Raw genomic sequence first — 18,314 nt, 5'->3', positions numbered from 1 at the left:
AAGAGAGAAAGCTTGCAAGCTCACAGAGCTACAAAGAAAGGCAGTTAATGGCCAGAAGTACCTGCCGCTCCTCTCAGTTCATTAACTAAATCTAACTTGGGGATCATTACTGGAGGAAGACTAATTTGGCAGCTGACAGCATAGAGGGTAGTTATATCACACTGAACGCAGGCTTTGCTGACCTGACCCACTGCCCTACACCTCCAGCTATAACTTCTCGCTTCTCCTTCCCAAAGGTCAGCTAAAAAGCTCATGAATAAAGACCCTTCCCAACCTCACCCACAATCCATCCTTTTTTCTAAAGTTGAAATGTGACTGTGTTTTGAAATGTAAAAATCATAAAACTTTCAAAATATTAAAAAACCAACTTGTTTAGCAAATAACAAATACTTATTTCCACTAAAGTATACCAATAATTATTAAAGATACAAAAGAAGTGAAAGATTCTATTTGTGCTCACAAAGACCTTTTGGCTAGGTTGTTGAAAGAAGCTTGTAATGAAGGCAATATTATTTTATGCAATATATGTGTACACTATGTATGTATAACATAGACATGTAATTATATGCAGTTCATTACTTAAATATTAGACTTTGTAAATGTCTGTAATATTACAGAGTAGACAAAGTGTAAGAACATTTCTAGAAAGAACACGTACTCAAAGGGTCCTATTGCTTTTCTATCCTTTTCCAGATTATCTAATATAAGCCCCCTTAATTGAGACATACAATAGCATCTATAAGCATGGTGCCAGTGATTTAGTACTCAGAATACTGAACCGTGGAAGGTGGAGGTGCAAAGCCAGCGTGGGTGGAAAAGTTTGTTAGATTCCATCTACAAAATAACCAGGAAAACATTGAGCTAGAGGTAGGGTTCAAATTGTAGACCACCAGCCAAGAAAGTCAGCTAAGTTCAAGTCATGGTATCAGCAAAAACAACAACTGCAAAGCCCATGTATAGAAAATAGGCATTTACACTTTAAATGTGCCCTGAGTTCTTTTACTAGTAATTTAATCTGCCTCAGTGATACCAGTTTATCATCAGAAGAGTCTAAGACATTCTCAGACATTATAGTATCTTCACCTATCTAAAAGTGCATACAAAATGGATTCTCTATTATGTTTCAACTTTTATATCCATATACTAAGTAATGAACTGCTAACTTGATAAGGAACATTTCTGAACCTATAACAATTTTTTGCCATTTTTTCCCCAGTCAGTGGAACTAGTTTTACATCTTTTACAAAGAAAACATCAAATTCAACCCTAATTCTAGTTGTTTCATGTCCACTTATCATTTTCTCAAAGCTTAAACTCCTTAAGTATGAAAATGTATTCAGAATATTTTCAGTTTATAAATTTTAGCTGTTTAGTCTTTTGATGAGAAATGCTTTAGTATTAAAACTTAAATATTCTTTAAGTTTTTTTAGCTTATTAGATGTCTACATGGATCAGTGTTAATGATAAACAATTACTATTTTGATGAAAATCTTTGTTCTTGCTGGTAAAGTTACCTCATTGCTCAGAAGAATAGCATCATCTGTTGTGCCCTCTTAATCGTTTTTAAACTTTACAAACTTTTCATCTTTTAGATACTACAAAAAGTACTTAACAATAACACTTTCCATAGATTGTCTTCTTTATGCTAACATTTCATCAGTCTTGTAACACAAAGTCACTACCTCTACATTACAAACAAAAATAAACCTGAGACTCAGATTAAATTATCTAACAATGTTTTGGAGGGAATGGAGTCTGAACACAAACAAAACTTGACTGCAAGAAACAACAGGCATTATTTAAACTATAATAATGTGGGTAATTTGAGACTAGACAGGGTTTGCAATCTAAATCTGTATATTTCTGTTGTCCATATGGTGATCAAAATGTGTACACTGGTTCAAAGAATGTGTACTCTTGTAGCAAGAACGTGCATCAAGATAGACCTTTCTCATAGCTTTCTTATTTCTTTTTCTTTTCCTTTTTTTTTTTTTTTTTGTCAGTTGTGGGGCTTGAACTCTGGGCCTGGGCGCTGTCCCTTAACTCTTCAGCTTAAAGCAAACGCTCAACCACTTGAGCCACAGAGCCACTTCTGGTTTTCTGGTGATTACCTGGAGATAAGAGTCTCACGGACTTTCCTTGAACCTCAATCCTCAGATCTCAGTCTCCTAAGTAGCTAGGATTACAGGTGTGAGCCACCAGCACCCGGCCTACCGTACTTTTCTTAAACTTGATTTCTTACCTTTATTCTTTCCTTTATTTTTTCCATGTTTATTCATGGAGTATCTGTGTGTTGGGTACTGGGGTTCAATGATGAGTAATAGGAAATTCTTGCCTTTGTCTTCATGAAGCATGGCCATGAATGAAAAGGCTATTCAAATGCAGTGAGTATGCACAAGACACTATAGCAATATAACGTAGGATATAACCAAGCCTAGAAATTACATGAAGTAAGCCGGACCCTTGAAACACAGGTTGCACCATTTCCCTCATTTGTGGTAGCTAGAATGTGCCTATAAATCTATAGGTAAACACACTCAGTGGTATTCCCTTATAAATGAATTAATTTAAGTATAATAGACTATGGAGAGCACACATAACATAATTCTTTAGAAAGGATAAGTCAAAGTCTAACAAAATAAGTACCAGGAAATGGTCCTTGCAAGGGCAGGGAGTGGAAATGGGAGAAGGGGAGAAGAATGAAGAAGAGAAGGGAATTGAATGCAGGGGGGAAAGCATTGCATACACCACAGAACTGAGAAACGTCAGGGAAGGGATGGATTGAAGGAGGGGACCGAAGGATGTTGGAAGGATGACATAGATCAAGAGGCATTGCATACATCAATTGCTTTGTTAAATGGCAAAAACACCAATACATTACCTAAAGTTAAGAAAAGGAAGGAAGGGTTGAAAGTAGGAGAAAAATGAGGAAAGGGTTAACAAGTTTGACAAGAAGTATACTTACTACCTTACTTATGTAATTGTAACCCCTCTGTACATCACTGTGGCAAACAAATGTAAAAAGAAAAAAAGAAGGTTGAAAGGGGCGACATTGATCAAGGGGCGTTGTATTCATAAACTGCTTTGTTGAATGGCAACTCTTTTATACAACTACTTAAAGATAATAAAAGTAGTCAAAAATTAAAATGAAAAGAAATGATAGGTCCATATAATTTCACATTTCAAAATGGTCAGGTAGTGGTGGTTAGGGCTATTTTTTCTTCATCATTTCTTCCTTGAGTCTGATAGAAGCAAGAGGGTTTCATCTTTCTTTATTTCATGGTGGGGACCTGATTACCCCCCTTGTCTCACAGGACTTGAGATACCACTATTTGAATCTCTGCTTGTATTTCCAGGCTGAACTCCTCCAGAGCACAGAGTGAATATTGTTCATATTGTCTGCAGTTATGACCTAGTTGTTTATCACAGACTCAGGTGTGTGAAAGTTGCCTTATAAATATTTATCACATAATATTAGCCAGTACTTATTGACCAATTACTATTAAAGCCTCTATTATGTTGAATAACTTATATGCATTATTTGTATTTTAGGTTCCTATATCATTTCTAGTTTTATAGCTTAAGAAATTGAGGCTTAAGTTTGACCAATGATTTGCCTGAGGTTAAATTAAAGAAAATTAGCAGAGCTGGTCTCCTAACAATAATAGTATATTATTTGATGAAGGATTGAATTAAAGAATGAAATATAAAAGAAAGATCATTTCAACAAACTTTTAAGATCATTTAGGTGAGGCTTTAAGTTATGTTTGTCTCATCTATGGGGAAATAAAATCAGTCTGAGATTAGTTCTAAGTGGGAGTCAATGGCTTGCACCTTGGAAATGAAGAAAAGAAAATATCAGCATAAAGCTATAGTCTGAGTAAGCAGCAGAGAGCTCATTATAGACAAGTAATGGGCAAGACATTTAAAGAGAGAAATAATGAGCAGAATACAATTTAGAGAACAGCTAGCTAGAAAGAATGATTAATAATCAGGTTTTTAAAGTGGACTGTGTAGGGATATTTGGAGAAATGATAGAGTATGACTACAGGATAAAAAAAAATCAAGAGCCAGGAATTCTGTGGATTTCCTGTGGTTTTGTTTCCTCTCTCTGGCCTTCTAATATACATAATTCAAATTCTACCAAATTTAACAGCCCTTTACTTATATTGACTAGCAATGAATTCCAAAACTAGGTCACATGATTTCTACCTCTGCTTTACACCTCACTAACAGGGATTCCAAACTTCCCTCCTCATTTCTCAAGTAATAACCTGGTATCTCAAGATGTTTTGCCAAGTTTACATGACTAACTAGTAGTAGCAAAAAGGTCATTTTTCACCAATTGTCATTTTATAACACTCGTGTACAGTTAGCTAAAACATGAACACAATTTCTGAGGAGTGAAATATACAAACGTGTTCTCTATTATCATCAGAATTATATCTGCATAATTTAAGAAATGTGTACCACTTGGTAAAATTTGATACAAAGAATCCCCCCTAAATGAGGAAGTGGTACCATTAAAACAAATGAAAGATAGTTTCATCCCCCTTACCAAGAAAAAGAGCCAGAATAACTAAAGTTGAATTCCATTTCTGCTAATATAACCATGTGTCCTTGGCCTTTGTGAGTATCAATTTCCTCATGTCTAAAATGAGATATGTTTTGACTGCCAAACAAGACAATGTGCAGGAAAATCTTCAAGATAAAACTGAAGCACTACAGAAATGTTCATTATTATTAAATGAAGGGTTTTCTTTCTTTCTTTCTTTCTTTTCTAAGAGAAAATTTTATCCTTCTTTATCTTTTTGGACAGGGAAAATTGCATTCATTAGTAGGAAAAGCATCCTAACTTGACAAATAATCAACTTCTTGACAATGATGAAAGATGTTGGAGAGGAGTGGATAATAAGGGTATGTAAAAGTAATAGCTGGTCAAAAAAATTAAGATGAAAACCATGTGTTGTATAGTTTGCTTCTTGAAATAGAAAGAAACAAAAAAGGGGGAAGATCCAATAGTAATAAAGGGCATAGGTGACATTCCAAAGCTTTGACTTATCTATTTCTTTTGTTTGGAATGAAAAGGAGAAGAAAGCTTGACAATACATACTTGGTTGAAGTACCTACTTCATACATGCCACGAGTCCTTATGTAGGATGTGGTAATCATAAACATTTTAGAAAATTTTCTCTGTGGTCAAGGTAACAGTTGGATCTTCTTTGGACAACTGGGTGTTCTGGGTGAGTGCAAAGACCCTCAAAGCAGTTCTGTTCTATAATGAAAAACGAAATAACCCAGATAGCTGGATGGCTGTGTGGATTTCAGCACAGTGCTCCTGACAGCACACTTACAAGTTCACAGACAGTGTGTTTTAACTGTTGTGCCTTTATTCTCTCCAAAGAGCAATTTAGGGAATGGCGAGCTGGCATTTGCAAGAGGTTAAAAGAAAAAGAAAATTGTTAGCCTGCTGTGAATTTGTTTGAGTGCCTGTTTTATGTTTCCAAATAACAGCCTACGACTTTATTCAATATAATTGTGAACTGTATTTATAAACGCCTGAAAGAGAGAGAGAGAAAGAGAAGTTTCTTAATTTAAAAAGTATGTGAAGGATTGGAGACATGGGGAGTATTTTTTTTAACTGCAAACTCTGTTCTTTCAGAACTTAAAGTTGCTGCATTCTATAGAAACCATTGTACCAACTCAAACACAATATGGACATTGTATGTTCGTGGTGATTAAGATCCTATTTGTCCAACTCTGCATTTTGCAAGAGCATACTGAGGCCACCCAGTATTATGGGTGTTATTTGTCAGAGAATGGCTGGAATCTGTCTGATCATTCATCTCTGAGTGTCAGTAGCAGCAAGCCCAGCATTGGCATCTAACAAAACAGTTACAATATCTCTCTTGAATTGAAATTAATGGAATAACACTCATATGACTATGGTGTGGGCCACTTCCATGGGAAGCCATATGTGTCCTTCAGTCAAATTTTGGTTGATGTTTCATAATGAAATAACTTAAGCATCTTTCTGATTGAGAGTATGTACTCTACTCAGATAGAATCTACCAATGCCCATAGGAATCATTTGCTCTGGGTAAGTTAAATAATTCCCTGTTTCCTCATCAATTAAATGGAAATTGCCTGCCCCTCAATGAGTTGTGAGAATTACATGAGAATATATGTACTAAGCTCTGAGAAGAGTGTGAATATTCCTTAGCCAAAAGCCTAGTAGATATTTGCTGTGTATAATTACTTATGGGTAAAAGTTGGTATAAATAATTTCAAGTGTGAATGTTGCTTGACATAAACATGTATATATTCACTCATACTCCATACACTTATTGAGAATTCATTAAGTGGCAAGCATTATTCTGCTCATGAAAGATACAGCAGTAGCCAGGAATGATAAGTGAATCATACTCTTCACCATGGAGGAGACAGTGATATGGTGAAGCATGACTGGATCTGGGGCATGGAATCTGGGGTAGATGTGTCCTGAACACCCTACAAGGGCTGACATTTGAGCAGAGAAGAGGGGAGGCTCCTGGCCACATGGAAATCCAGGCATGGAGTCCTTCTTCAGCAGGTAACAGTGTGTGAAATAGACTTGGCTTTTTCAAGAAATAAAACAGTTGTTAGTACAGGGCTTTTTTAGCCTGAGCACCACTGCCATTTCGGCTGGGTGATTAATTCTTTGGAGTTTACTCGGTAGATTGTTCAGCTGCAACCCTGGCCTCTACCTATCAGACACTAGTCACATGCTGCTCCCAATTGTGACAACCAAATATAGTTACAAAACTCAGGGCAAAATTGTCCCTCACCTTCCCCCCTGGGAGCAATTGGATCAAGAAACAAAGAGAAGGAAGGGAGGAGTCAGACATGAATAAAAAGTGTTGGGAGGACTTTAGTAGTTCTTTCTAAGAGATACTCCTAAGGCTTTCTTGGCTAATTATTTGACATTGTCATGTATCTACTGACCAGAATAGAAAGCCTAGGCAGTGGTCAGTATCCTTATTTATTTACATTAAATATGAAACTTCTGCTTTGCTGAGTGGCATGCATAATACTAAACTATGATCCTAACAGTATGGATCCTGAGCATTTGGGAAGAAAACAAAACTAATTTCCCCTTAAACTTATAAAGGCTAACAGTTGTTATATTTCACTAAGTAAACGTTGTATTATTTGTGAAAAATAAATTGAATTGAGCTATGTATTTCAAAACTGAAGAAGTCTATGGAAAATTTTCATTATAAGAAAATGGATGCTTGTAGATAGGTTAGGAGGCCCATGCCCATAATCCTAGCAAATTAGTGGATTAAGGTTCAAAACTAACCAGGGTGAAGAGTCTATGAGACTCTTATTTCCAATTAACCAGGAAAATGATGGGCTTGAGGTATAGTTCAAGTGGTGGAGTGCCAACTGAACAAGCAAGCCAAGTAAGCACAAGGCCCTGAGTTCAAAACCTGGTAATATATATACATATAAACACACACACACACACATACACACACACACACACACACACACACACACACACACACACACACACACAAAGGGGAATGGTATTCTAAAAATATATGTTTAGCTTAATTTAAGCATCATACAGTATACATATATAGTAAAACATTACATTAACTCACATATTAATATGTATTATTTTAAAATATTTTTATGAGTTTTAAAATGAATTACAGTTTAAAAATAACACCAAATTTGAAACATGAAAAGTGTTCATGAGGGTTGGATGGAATATTTATCTAAAATATGTTAATTTAATTTCGCTTACAATGATGGAGGGAAATGAGAAGAAGGTATATAATCTCAGCACTTTCCAAACATTTCCCAATTTTTATACGGAATTAAATAATTTATTCTTTGGAACAAGTGTGAGTTCCAATTTCTAAAGCCCCATGGATGTTTTTACCTGCTGAAAAATGCATGTTGCAAAGACATCTCTAGTGCTACCATTTTTTATGAAAATAACCAGAGTTTGCAATTTAATGAGTGTAACCTCTTTAATCAAAACAGAGTCAAAAGTGACCTTTATGGTTTTCCATTTCTTTTCCTTTATATATATTTTTTCAAATCTATTTATCTCTGTGCCATACCTGGGGCTTGAATTCAGGGCCTGGGCACTGTCCCTGAGCTTTTGTGCTCAAGGATAGTGCTCTGCTACTTTGAACCACAGCTCCTTTTTGGTAGTAATTGGTCATGAGTCTCATGGACTTTCCTGCCCAGGCTGGCTTTGATCTACAATCCTCTGATCTCAGCCTCCTGAGTAACTGGGATTATAGACATGAGCTGCTGGCCCAGCTCTTTTCCTCATTATACCTTATTTCCTCTGTACATGGTGGCAAATTCACCAGAGACAGCTTTCTTGGAGCACGTAGGTCTTAAGCTGAAAATGCCCCAAGAATATTTCCTACTTATAGTAAAAGACCTCAGAACGGTTCTTTTAGAACACGTTTAGCGAATAGGAAGGAATTTCTGGTTTCTTTCCTGTGTTGTAGGATTTTAAATTTTCTTTACTTACCTATGAATATAAACTGGCTGCCTTTCTTCCCGTTGATGGATGCTAGGATATGCAAACCTCCATAAATGATAGAACTAAGTCAAGACTCTGGAGACCTCTGTTTTTAGTCATAGTTAAAAACCTGTCCAGTTCACTGTCAGATTCTTCCTCTAGGATTTACTAACATCTCAGATGCTGTGACTTATACTAGGTCACTTGGAAGTCCTTCAACAGATAATTTTTGCTTGGCACACATATCAGGTATGTGAATGACTTACCCTTCATCATTCAACCCATATGCTTCAGAATAATAACTAAAAATAATCCTTTACTAACAATGTCTCTTAGCTTTGGGAATCGATTTCTTCAGAAGCAGAAATTTCAAGAGAGGAAGGATAATTGAACCCGAGAATAGACTACCATGGGAATCTTTTCTTTCCCAGAAAAAAGAAAGGAAAGAACATGCAACCATCTGTTAGATGGGCCAGACACAGCTCTGTCTGGGATGGTGGTCTCTTGGGCTCCTTTTAGTTCTCAGCATCAATGATTTGTACAGGGGCAGAAAGAATCCCATGGAGTTAACAATTTTTTTAATACATGTGTTTTTTAAAAAATAATTATTTTTTAAATCTATGTGTATGCTACATATGTATGCCTTCTTATATTACAAAGTTATTTACATGCTTGCTGCAAAAAGAGTGAAGTAAAATGTGAAAATCAGCCACTGACTCCAATTCCATTTCTCAAAGCAAAGGTTAACAATATGGTCCTCCTTCCAGGCTTATTTCTATTTATGCATGAGGAAGGTTTACAAATATGTATATTGGTAAGTACCTAAATTTTCTGTAAGTGGTATTTCTTTAAATTTACTTAAGTATATCTATATTTTCCCTTTTATTTTATAATATATTATTTTGTCTAAATTACTTTCTGATGTACTTGTTCTGCCCTAATATATAGACACACACACACACACACACACACACACACACACACACACACACACACACACACACACACACACACACATACACACACCACACACATTTCTCTCGATTTCTATATTCTTTTTTTTTTTTTATTTGGTCGGTCATGGGGCTTGAACTCTGGGCCTGGGTGCTGTGCCTCAGCTCTTCAGCTCAAGGCTAACACTCTACCACTTGAGCCACAGTGCCACTTCTGGTTTTCCGGTGGTTTATTGGAGATAAGAGTCTCATGGCCTTTCCTTCCCGGGCTGGCTTTGAACTGTGATTCTCAGATCTCAGCCACCTGAGTAGCTAGGATTACAGGTGTGAGCCATCGTTGCCCAGCTCAACTTCTGTATTCTTGCAAAAAAAAAATGTTGTTTTGAAAAACTGTTATCATAATTGTAGCATTGGGATAAAGAAGTTGCAGAGATGTTGGAACAGGCAAATATCATATATAGAGAGAAAGTATTGTTTGTCAATATGTATGTAGAATTTATATATCCTATTTTTTGGTCAGGTACATTCATACAGAATCACTGTGTCTAGCGATATACTTGGTTTCTAAGGCATCCTCAATCAAATGACCTCAAGAAACTTGTGTGAGATATTTTGTTGAGAACGGCTCCCACCTACACCACCCATCACCTCTCCATGCTGTGATGTTCACCTGCCTGGAAGGAAGCAAAGTTTGTATGTCACTCTCCAGTGACCTCACAAGGCAAGTCTCAGTTCAAAGGATAACAAGTCTACCATTAAAGGAAGGTGAGAGATGCTAAGAATGGAGTTGGTAGAAAGCTGAGGTAACCAGCCTACTGCAAGGGTGACTTCTTCATGCCACAACTGCTTACAAGGATGCAAAGCTAAGTCTTTTCTCCATTTCTACCTTTTAGTTGAAATACCTTTTTATTTTCTTTCTAGGAATTCTTTCATCATTAATCCATCTCTTCCTCTCAGCTCTTCCGCTTTAGTTCACATGTCAGACTGCTTTTGTCACACCATAATACCCGTTTTATTTCCTTTGTATGCAACTGAAAACAATGTTTTAACTCATGGCAGATTCAAGGGAGAACTCAAATAGTGTAATTCTTTAGAAAGGTAAAGGCAAAGTTCAACAAAATAAACACCAGGAAGCAGGTACTTGAAAGGGGTAGGGTAGGGTCAAGGGGAAAGAATTAGATGGAAGAAGAGGAGAAGAGGGGTGAATGTATATCCCACAAAATTAAGAGTGAGGGGAAGGGGCGGGGTGGGAATGGAGGGGAGAGAATGTCAAAAGGGGTTTTTATTGATCGTAATGCATGGTATTCATAAACTGCTTTATTAAATGGCAGCTCCTTTATGCAGCTACTTAAGACAATAAAATATAAAAGAAACAAGAGGGAAATATCATTGTACTAAACTAAAATTCCTCAAGGCAGTTTTTTATTTCTATATTCCCAGCCCTTAGTACAGTCTGCTATATAGCAGGTACTTAGTCAACATAGAAATGCACAAAAGATTGATGATTCTTTAACAGAATCAGAATATTCTATCCTTACTTACCACCTCAAAGCTTTCACAGACTGATGTATTCAATTTATTTTGATGTTTTCTAGCAATACAAACAAAAACCTGTCCAATGACCTATTACATTTACTCCAAAGCAAGAGATATTGACAGAGACTATTATATGACACCCTGGACCATCCTAAATCCACAAACACCTTCAAGTGTTTATCTGTTATTTTTTTCCTCCTTCATTCCCAAAAGCTGTTTCTGTCAGAAAAGATTTGACCTTCTCCATGATTCAACTGAGTAGATAACTTTCCTGCCCAGAATGTCACTATTTTGAAAGACAACTATGTTTGCGCACTGAGATGCAAGTGCTATGTGCTCCAGACAAAAAAATGTGTTCCTGGCAGCTGGGTAAGGGACAGAGCCAATGCTATGCTTGTGTAGTGATTGGATCGAGGCCAGTATTGATCTTCTTCTAGAACAGACTGAACTCCCAGAGAGGAGTTCCTAGGAAATCAACTGAACAGCAATAAATATTGTCTTAACATTTACATTTCCCATTTCATATTTCTGATGCTCCAAACCACATTTCATTAAGTCATTTCTCAGAATTCCAATAACAATTGTACCAATGTATGCTTACTTTTTCTTATTATTAAAGTTGCATACTTTCATCTACATCTGTTTTTAACATCATTTTATATAAAAACAAAAAACTCTTCTTTCTCTCTCTCTTTCTAGGTTGGATAGCTTCTAAGTTTTACGTGACCATTGTTAGAAGGTGAACACCAAAACCTCTGGATAAGGAAACGTGTATCACTGAAACATTCTACACGTATACTCACATGCATGTGTATGTACATACACACACTCTCTTTCTCACACACACACCCCTTTACCCAACTCAGAAGAATGACTTCAGAACTGCCCTAAAATATTCTCAACCATGCCATCAGTTCAACTATGAACTTGTCCATCAGTTCAGCTGTGAACTTATGTCCCAAGTCCTTTTTTAAAAATGTAATACTTTTTTATTGTAAAAAATATAGTACAGAGGGGTTACAGTTACATGAGCAAGGTAATGAGTACATTTCCTATCAAGCATTGTTGCCTCCTCCTTTGTTTTTCCCCTACCATCCCTTCCCTCCCACCTGCACAACTACACTCCTCCCTCCCCCACCAAATTGTAAAGTTTGTTTTTCAACATAGTGTCTTATACATTTCATTGTTATAATGGGTCAGCTGGTATCCCTATTTAAACATTTTATTTTTGCCTTCCTCTTTCCAAATGAGAGAAGTGTATGTACAAGATGCAGGGCACTGGCATCAAATACAGTGAAAACAGGGGTTATACCATGGGGGAGGAACATAAAAAGAAACCAAAAAAATCACATAGTACATCATAAATACATTAGAAACAATAGCAAGAAATGGTTTCCCTTATTTGCAATAACTAGTATATGTCTAGGAGAAGCAGAAAAGGTCAAAAGCTATGTACATATGACCAGATAAGATGCTGTTAAGCGAAATGAACCCCAAGATAGGGACACAAGTGGATTTTTTCTTGCTTGCTATTTGTTTCCCATGTCCTTTTTTTAACCTTTTATCTTAATGCACAATGTTTCATTTTGCCTTTGAAGCATCCTGTAGCACTGACCAGCTCAATAGCTCAGGGTTTTTAAGAGGGTAGATAGATTTCTCCTAGATAGACTTCTCCAAGGACTCCCACCCTCTATGCCTACTGTATTTCTCTGTTTGGAGAGCACAGTGAAGCCACGTCCTTCTGTGTGGTTCTTAGGAGATAAGTAGTCATTGCTTCAGTTCTAATGTTCTGTGTTTGCACATGCCTGACTATGTAATGCAGAACTGAAAAACTTCATGCTTCAAACAACAGAGAGAAAAAGCTAATTTCCTTTTATATCAACATTCATTTAGGTACACCAGATATAAGGCAATTGCTCATGTCTTCTGCAATTCTGTTTGTATAGTTGGAAACATTTGTTCTTTAGAAGGCAAAATTTTTATGCAAGAGCTTGCTGGCTTGTATTTTTCTACTCTCAACATTAAATCTCACTTGCTGATTGATTTCTAATGATGAAGTCATTTTTTTCCCCAGATTGCTAGAAAAGAAGGAACTAAAGCATGTGGTATTTTCTTCCTTCCTATCTCACAGCTTAAAGAGAAGAACATGAGGCTGGGCAGCTCATGCCTGTTATCCTAGCTACTCAGGAGGCTGAGATCTGAGGATTGCGGTTCAAAGCCAGCCAAGGCAGGAAACTGTGAGATTCTTATCCAATAAGCCATTCAGAAAACTAGAAGTGGTGCTGTGTCTCAAGTGGTTGAGCACTCGCCTTGAGCTGAAGAGGTGAGGGATAGCACCCAGGTGGAGTTCAAGCCCCACAACTGACACCCCTGCCCCCCCAAAAAATAGAAGCATGAGATTCCCCATGCTCTCTCCCTACTCCCTACTGGCCTGTTCTTTACCACCACACTACCTTGACCATACATGTAGCTTCAAAAATGAGTTTCTCATAGTTTTCTCTACCTTATTTCTTGTATGCAAGTTTATCAATCTGTGGAAGAGAAAGCAAATCACAGAAGCAGCAAGTCAAAGGATGAACTAATGAAACAGATACTCACTTGACACTATGTTGGAAATGAACTCTACAATTTGGGGAGGAGAGGACTAGGGAGGAGTAAGTAGGAGAAAATGAGGGATGGGGTAACAATGTTTAAAAACAAATGTACTGATTACCTGATGTAACTGTAATCTCCTGATCATCACCTTTTCAATAAGGAAAAACAAATGAGTTTAGAACATCCATCCTTTCTCTGTAACTTTCGAGTTCATATGAAATTATCATTTTTCTTACAACTTGTGTGGAATTAGCTATGCTTAGTAATTCAGAAGAAGAATTTTAACAACCCATTCATTTTTAATGATAATAGGATTATTCAGGAACTCTGTTAGAATCATTTCTATAAACTATTTTTTCCATTTTTAATCATTACTTTTAAATACTATGCGTTTTTGAAAACTATGTTTTCAAAAATTGTGGTTACTGATCATTTATAGTATTCTCTTATTTTGTGTTTTCTCTAGTTTGGACCCTTTTTTATTCTTATCCTTTTGGTATGTGTCTCTCTTATTTATGCAATATGACAAAAGAGGTTTATTTAGGGTCTCCAAAACAGAAAAACAAAAACAAAATCAAGATTTGGTTGTGGTGAAACTTGACAATTATGTATATTTTCTCTTTCATTTATTTAGACTCCATCATTTTGGCTTTCATTTGTTTTTTTGTACATTTTTTATTGTAAAAAATGCTGTACAGAGGGGTCATAGTTACATGAGCAAGGCAATGAATACATTTCCTATTGAGCATTGTTGCCTCCTCCTTTGTTTTCCCTCTGCCATTTACATTTGTTTTGTAATATAGCCTTTCTAACTTTGTCCAGGCTGACCTTTAACTCAATCTTATCTACCCGCTTGAACCTTCCAAGCAGCTACTGTCTAGTACCTATCTGTATTCTTATTATTCTTCTTATTTTTAAAAGGTTACATTATCATTGCCAATTCTATTTTGTTAAAGCAAGACTGGTCTCTATTTACAACATGCTAATATTTCTTTGCTCATTATTTCTACTTCTATCTCGCACCATCTCAGATGAATGAGTCCCCCTTTCCCTTGAAAGTGCCTAATTTAGAGATTGTTTTAAAGAAAGTCTATCGGTACTCAGAAATAGTAATTCCTATTAGTCCCAGTTATTCCTAAATTAGCCTCATTGGATTTGTTCCTAGCTGAAGATTAGAATCTCGGGCTCAACTCCTGACTTTTTTGCTAGACGTTGGGTAAGCATTTTCCCTGCTACACCTTCTACCTCAATGCTCATTATAATTCTGATATTTGCAGTTACATTTATGCTAACCCACATTTTTACAACTACTCAAAAAAAGTGATTAACAGTGTGGTTTCATTTCATTGTGTTTAGTTACTTGATGATTTTCAACTCTTCTATTTTATTACACTCTTAGGAAATATTTTCCCAAAAACATCATGACTATTTTGTGTGTCTTTATACACTTGACATCTATCATAGCTATTGGCGCTCAGAAGATATGCAGTAAGTACGTCCTGACCAAATGAATAAAATGTGATTCCAGTTTCATTTAGTCAGACTCTCTCAACGGAAGAGAATCAACTTCACTGATTTTTAGTGATAAAATTTTGTATGGACTTAAGACCACATACTTCCATCCTTGTTCTCTCTCATTCATATTGCTTTCCATTCTGCTTCTCATCTCAGACACATTTGTTCACTGTCTCTCTCCTCTCATTTTTTTCCTATCAGCCCCTCACCTCCCTTACAATCTTCCCTGATGAGTTGGTCACTGGTGGTTCATGTCTTAATCTGGCTACTCAGGAGGCTAAGATCTGAGCCATTGTGGTTTGAAGTCAACTCTGTACAGGAAAGTCCATGATAACTTTTTCTCAAATTAACCACCAGAAAGCTGGAAGTGGACCTGTGGCTCAAAGTGTTAGAGCATTAGCAGTGAATAGAAAAGTTTAGGGACATCACCCAGGCCTTCAGTTCAAGCCCCACAATTGACAAATAAAAAGTCTTTTCTGATAATCATTTTCATCTCTTCAATCTTCTCTCCACATAATCCCTTGCCTTTACTTATTCTAAATTCACCTGTGCCTTTTGCCTGGAAGACAGAAGTGATTTTGACAGTCAGTAGAAATGATCACTTTGAACCATACCATGTGACCTTTATTAATCCCAACAGAAAGTGTCATATCATGCTTAGAATAACAAAAACAAGACCTAAAATAATGATATTATTAGTAATTCTAGCTTTGTAGCCAAGAGAAGGCTCAGCTCTTAGTTCTGGGTGAGGTACATGTCAAAATTGGGGGTAGAAGAAACAAATTCCTATGACCTATAGATGATTCTAACAGTGGATATTTTTATTCTTTTTCTATTAATAAGTTTTTTATTGTGAAAATACCATACAGAAGCGTTAAAATTACATAAGCAAGGTAATGAGTACATTTCTTATCAAGCATTGTTGCCTCCTCCTTTTGTTTCCCCTTACCATCCCTGCCCTCTTATCTCCTCTCCCCCTCCCCCGCCAAAGATATAAAGTTTGTTTTCTTGACATAACGTCTTGTACATCTCATTGTTGCAATGGGTCCACCTGTATCCCTATTTAAACAATTTGTTTTTTCCCTTCCCCTCCCCAAATTATACCAACATCAAATACAATGAAAACAGGGGTTATACCGTGGGGGAGGGACATACAAAGCAACGAAGAAATCATCTTATAAATATGTTAGAAACAATAGCAAGAAAGAAAAACCATTTGAGTTTTTCTTAGGGTTCATTTCACTTAACATCAGCTTGTCTGACCGTTTCTGTTTGTCTCAGACATATACTAGTTATTGCAAATAAGGGAAACCATGGGACCTATGTTTCCTTGGGCCTGGCTTACTTCACTTCATATAATTTTTTTGAAGTCTTTTCATTTCCTAACAAATGGGGCATTATATCAATCAGGGGACTTTGGCAAGGAAAATAGAAGAAACTGTGTGTCATAAATCTAAAGGGTTTTAGTGAAAGAATTTAGACATCAATGATTGGTAAGCACAGAAGGATAAGCTTCAGAAAATACCAGAGGGTATCAACCTTAAAACAAAAGATTCTTAACAGCTTACTTGGAAACCACTGCAAATATTTAAACTTGTGAAAAATTTGCATTAGCTGACCAGTATAGATGAGCAACATGGGTAACTTCTAAGAATTATCTGTAAAGAGGCTACCATCTCATATATCTGTAGGTAGAAAATGGGCTTCCCTTTCTAACGCCTTCTGACTCTTACAAATGCCTCTTCTTGGTTAACTCTTACTTAGGACAATATAAGGAAGAGAATTCTGGGAAATAAAATTCTTCTCCCTTGCTGTGCAGGGTGAGGGACAGGGAGATAATGATGGGTGTGAGGGTAGGCTGCCAAAGGATTATTCAGACCATTTATTCTGAAAGCTCAGGAAAGCTAATCATATTCATGAACTTAAAGAAGCATCAGTTCGATCATAACTTACCTGTGCCAAAAAGTGAAAGTCTCACTCCTTCCTTTAGCCTGGTATAGAGTAGAAATGAGTAAAATCCGAAGAGCAAAATCCACTCAAATAAACAACCCATTGCCAAAATTAAGCGATTAGTATAAGGAATGTGAAGCTTGGCAGGGGAGCAATTTTTTTAATCCCAAAATATCTCCATTCTCTTATTAGAACCTTATGTAGCATGTGCCAGTCCTCAATCTTTCTACTATTTCTGAATTACACTAAAACATTAATTAAAAGAAGGCAGCAATCAATCCTGGCAGATTTTCCCCTTGGAATAAAGTAAAACTTAATTTATTTCTACTTAATTATCCTATTTCAGCTTTGTCATGTTTATTAATAATGAATATCTATTCCTTTTTAAATGGCATTGATCACCAATTTCCACCCTTGTTGAGGATATTTGACAAGACTAATGTCCAGAATAGAAAGTTCAGGATTATTGTCGGGCTTGATATACTTATAGCATAATCAATTTTTAGGCAATCTATGGTGTATATATACCAAATTAGTTCGAAATACTATGTATCTTATTTTTCTATTTTCCATCAGGAGTTGCTGCATCTAAGTTCAACTTAACTTTCATGAAGTTGAAAAACTAATGTAATTATTTTATTGAAGACATTTCCCTCCCACTTTCCCTCTGTAGTTCCTACTTCCATACAATGAATGTCATCAAGACTAATGGATCCATTTTCAGTTTAAGAGAAATCACCCCATTGATGTTTCTACCCATCTTTTTTAACAATGTTAAATGGTTAGAAACCGGTGAGGTAAAAGACATTTACTACTTGCTGCGAGTGAGTGCTGTAAATGGTATTGATCTGCCATGAAGGGTTTACAGTAGAGAAACATTCAGCACATTACTTAAAGTGTAAATAACCTATTTGATTTATTTTGGGCATTAATTCAAACATTTCTAATAAAATCTTCCTCTTTTGTTTGGATTCTTTTCGTCTTTATTTTCCTGTTTTGATATAAGCAGAACCCAGATCTTGGTTGTTTAGATGTCATTTTACAGGCTACTTAAGAAGAAAAAGGAAAGAAGGCTGGTGGTTGCACACCTACATTTAAAATTAATTTGTAAGAAGTAAAGAAGATTCAGCTTTTCTTGATACCAAGAAGCAAGGCCAAGGAAGACTCCTCAGACTGACCACCTCCTCTCCCCTCATCTAAGACAAGGCTTCTGAACAGGATCTATCTAGAAA

The sequence above is a fragment of the Dipodomys merriami genome, unplaced genomic scaffold (genome assembly GCF_024711535.1).
Source record: "Dipodomys merriami isolate MVZ:Mamm:240054 unplaced genomic scaffold, mDipMer1.0.p SCAF_22, whole genome shotgun sequence".
In the NCBI taxonomy this organism is placed as follows: Eukaryota; Metazoa; Chordata; class Mammalia; order Rodentia; family Heteromyidae; genus Dipodomys; species Dipodomys merriami.
Note: the sequence above shows the minus strand (reverse complement) of the source record.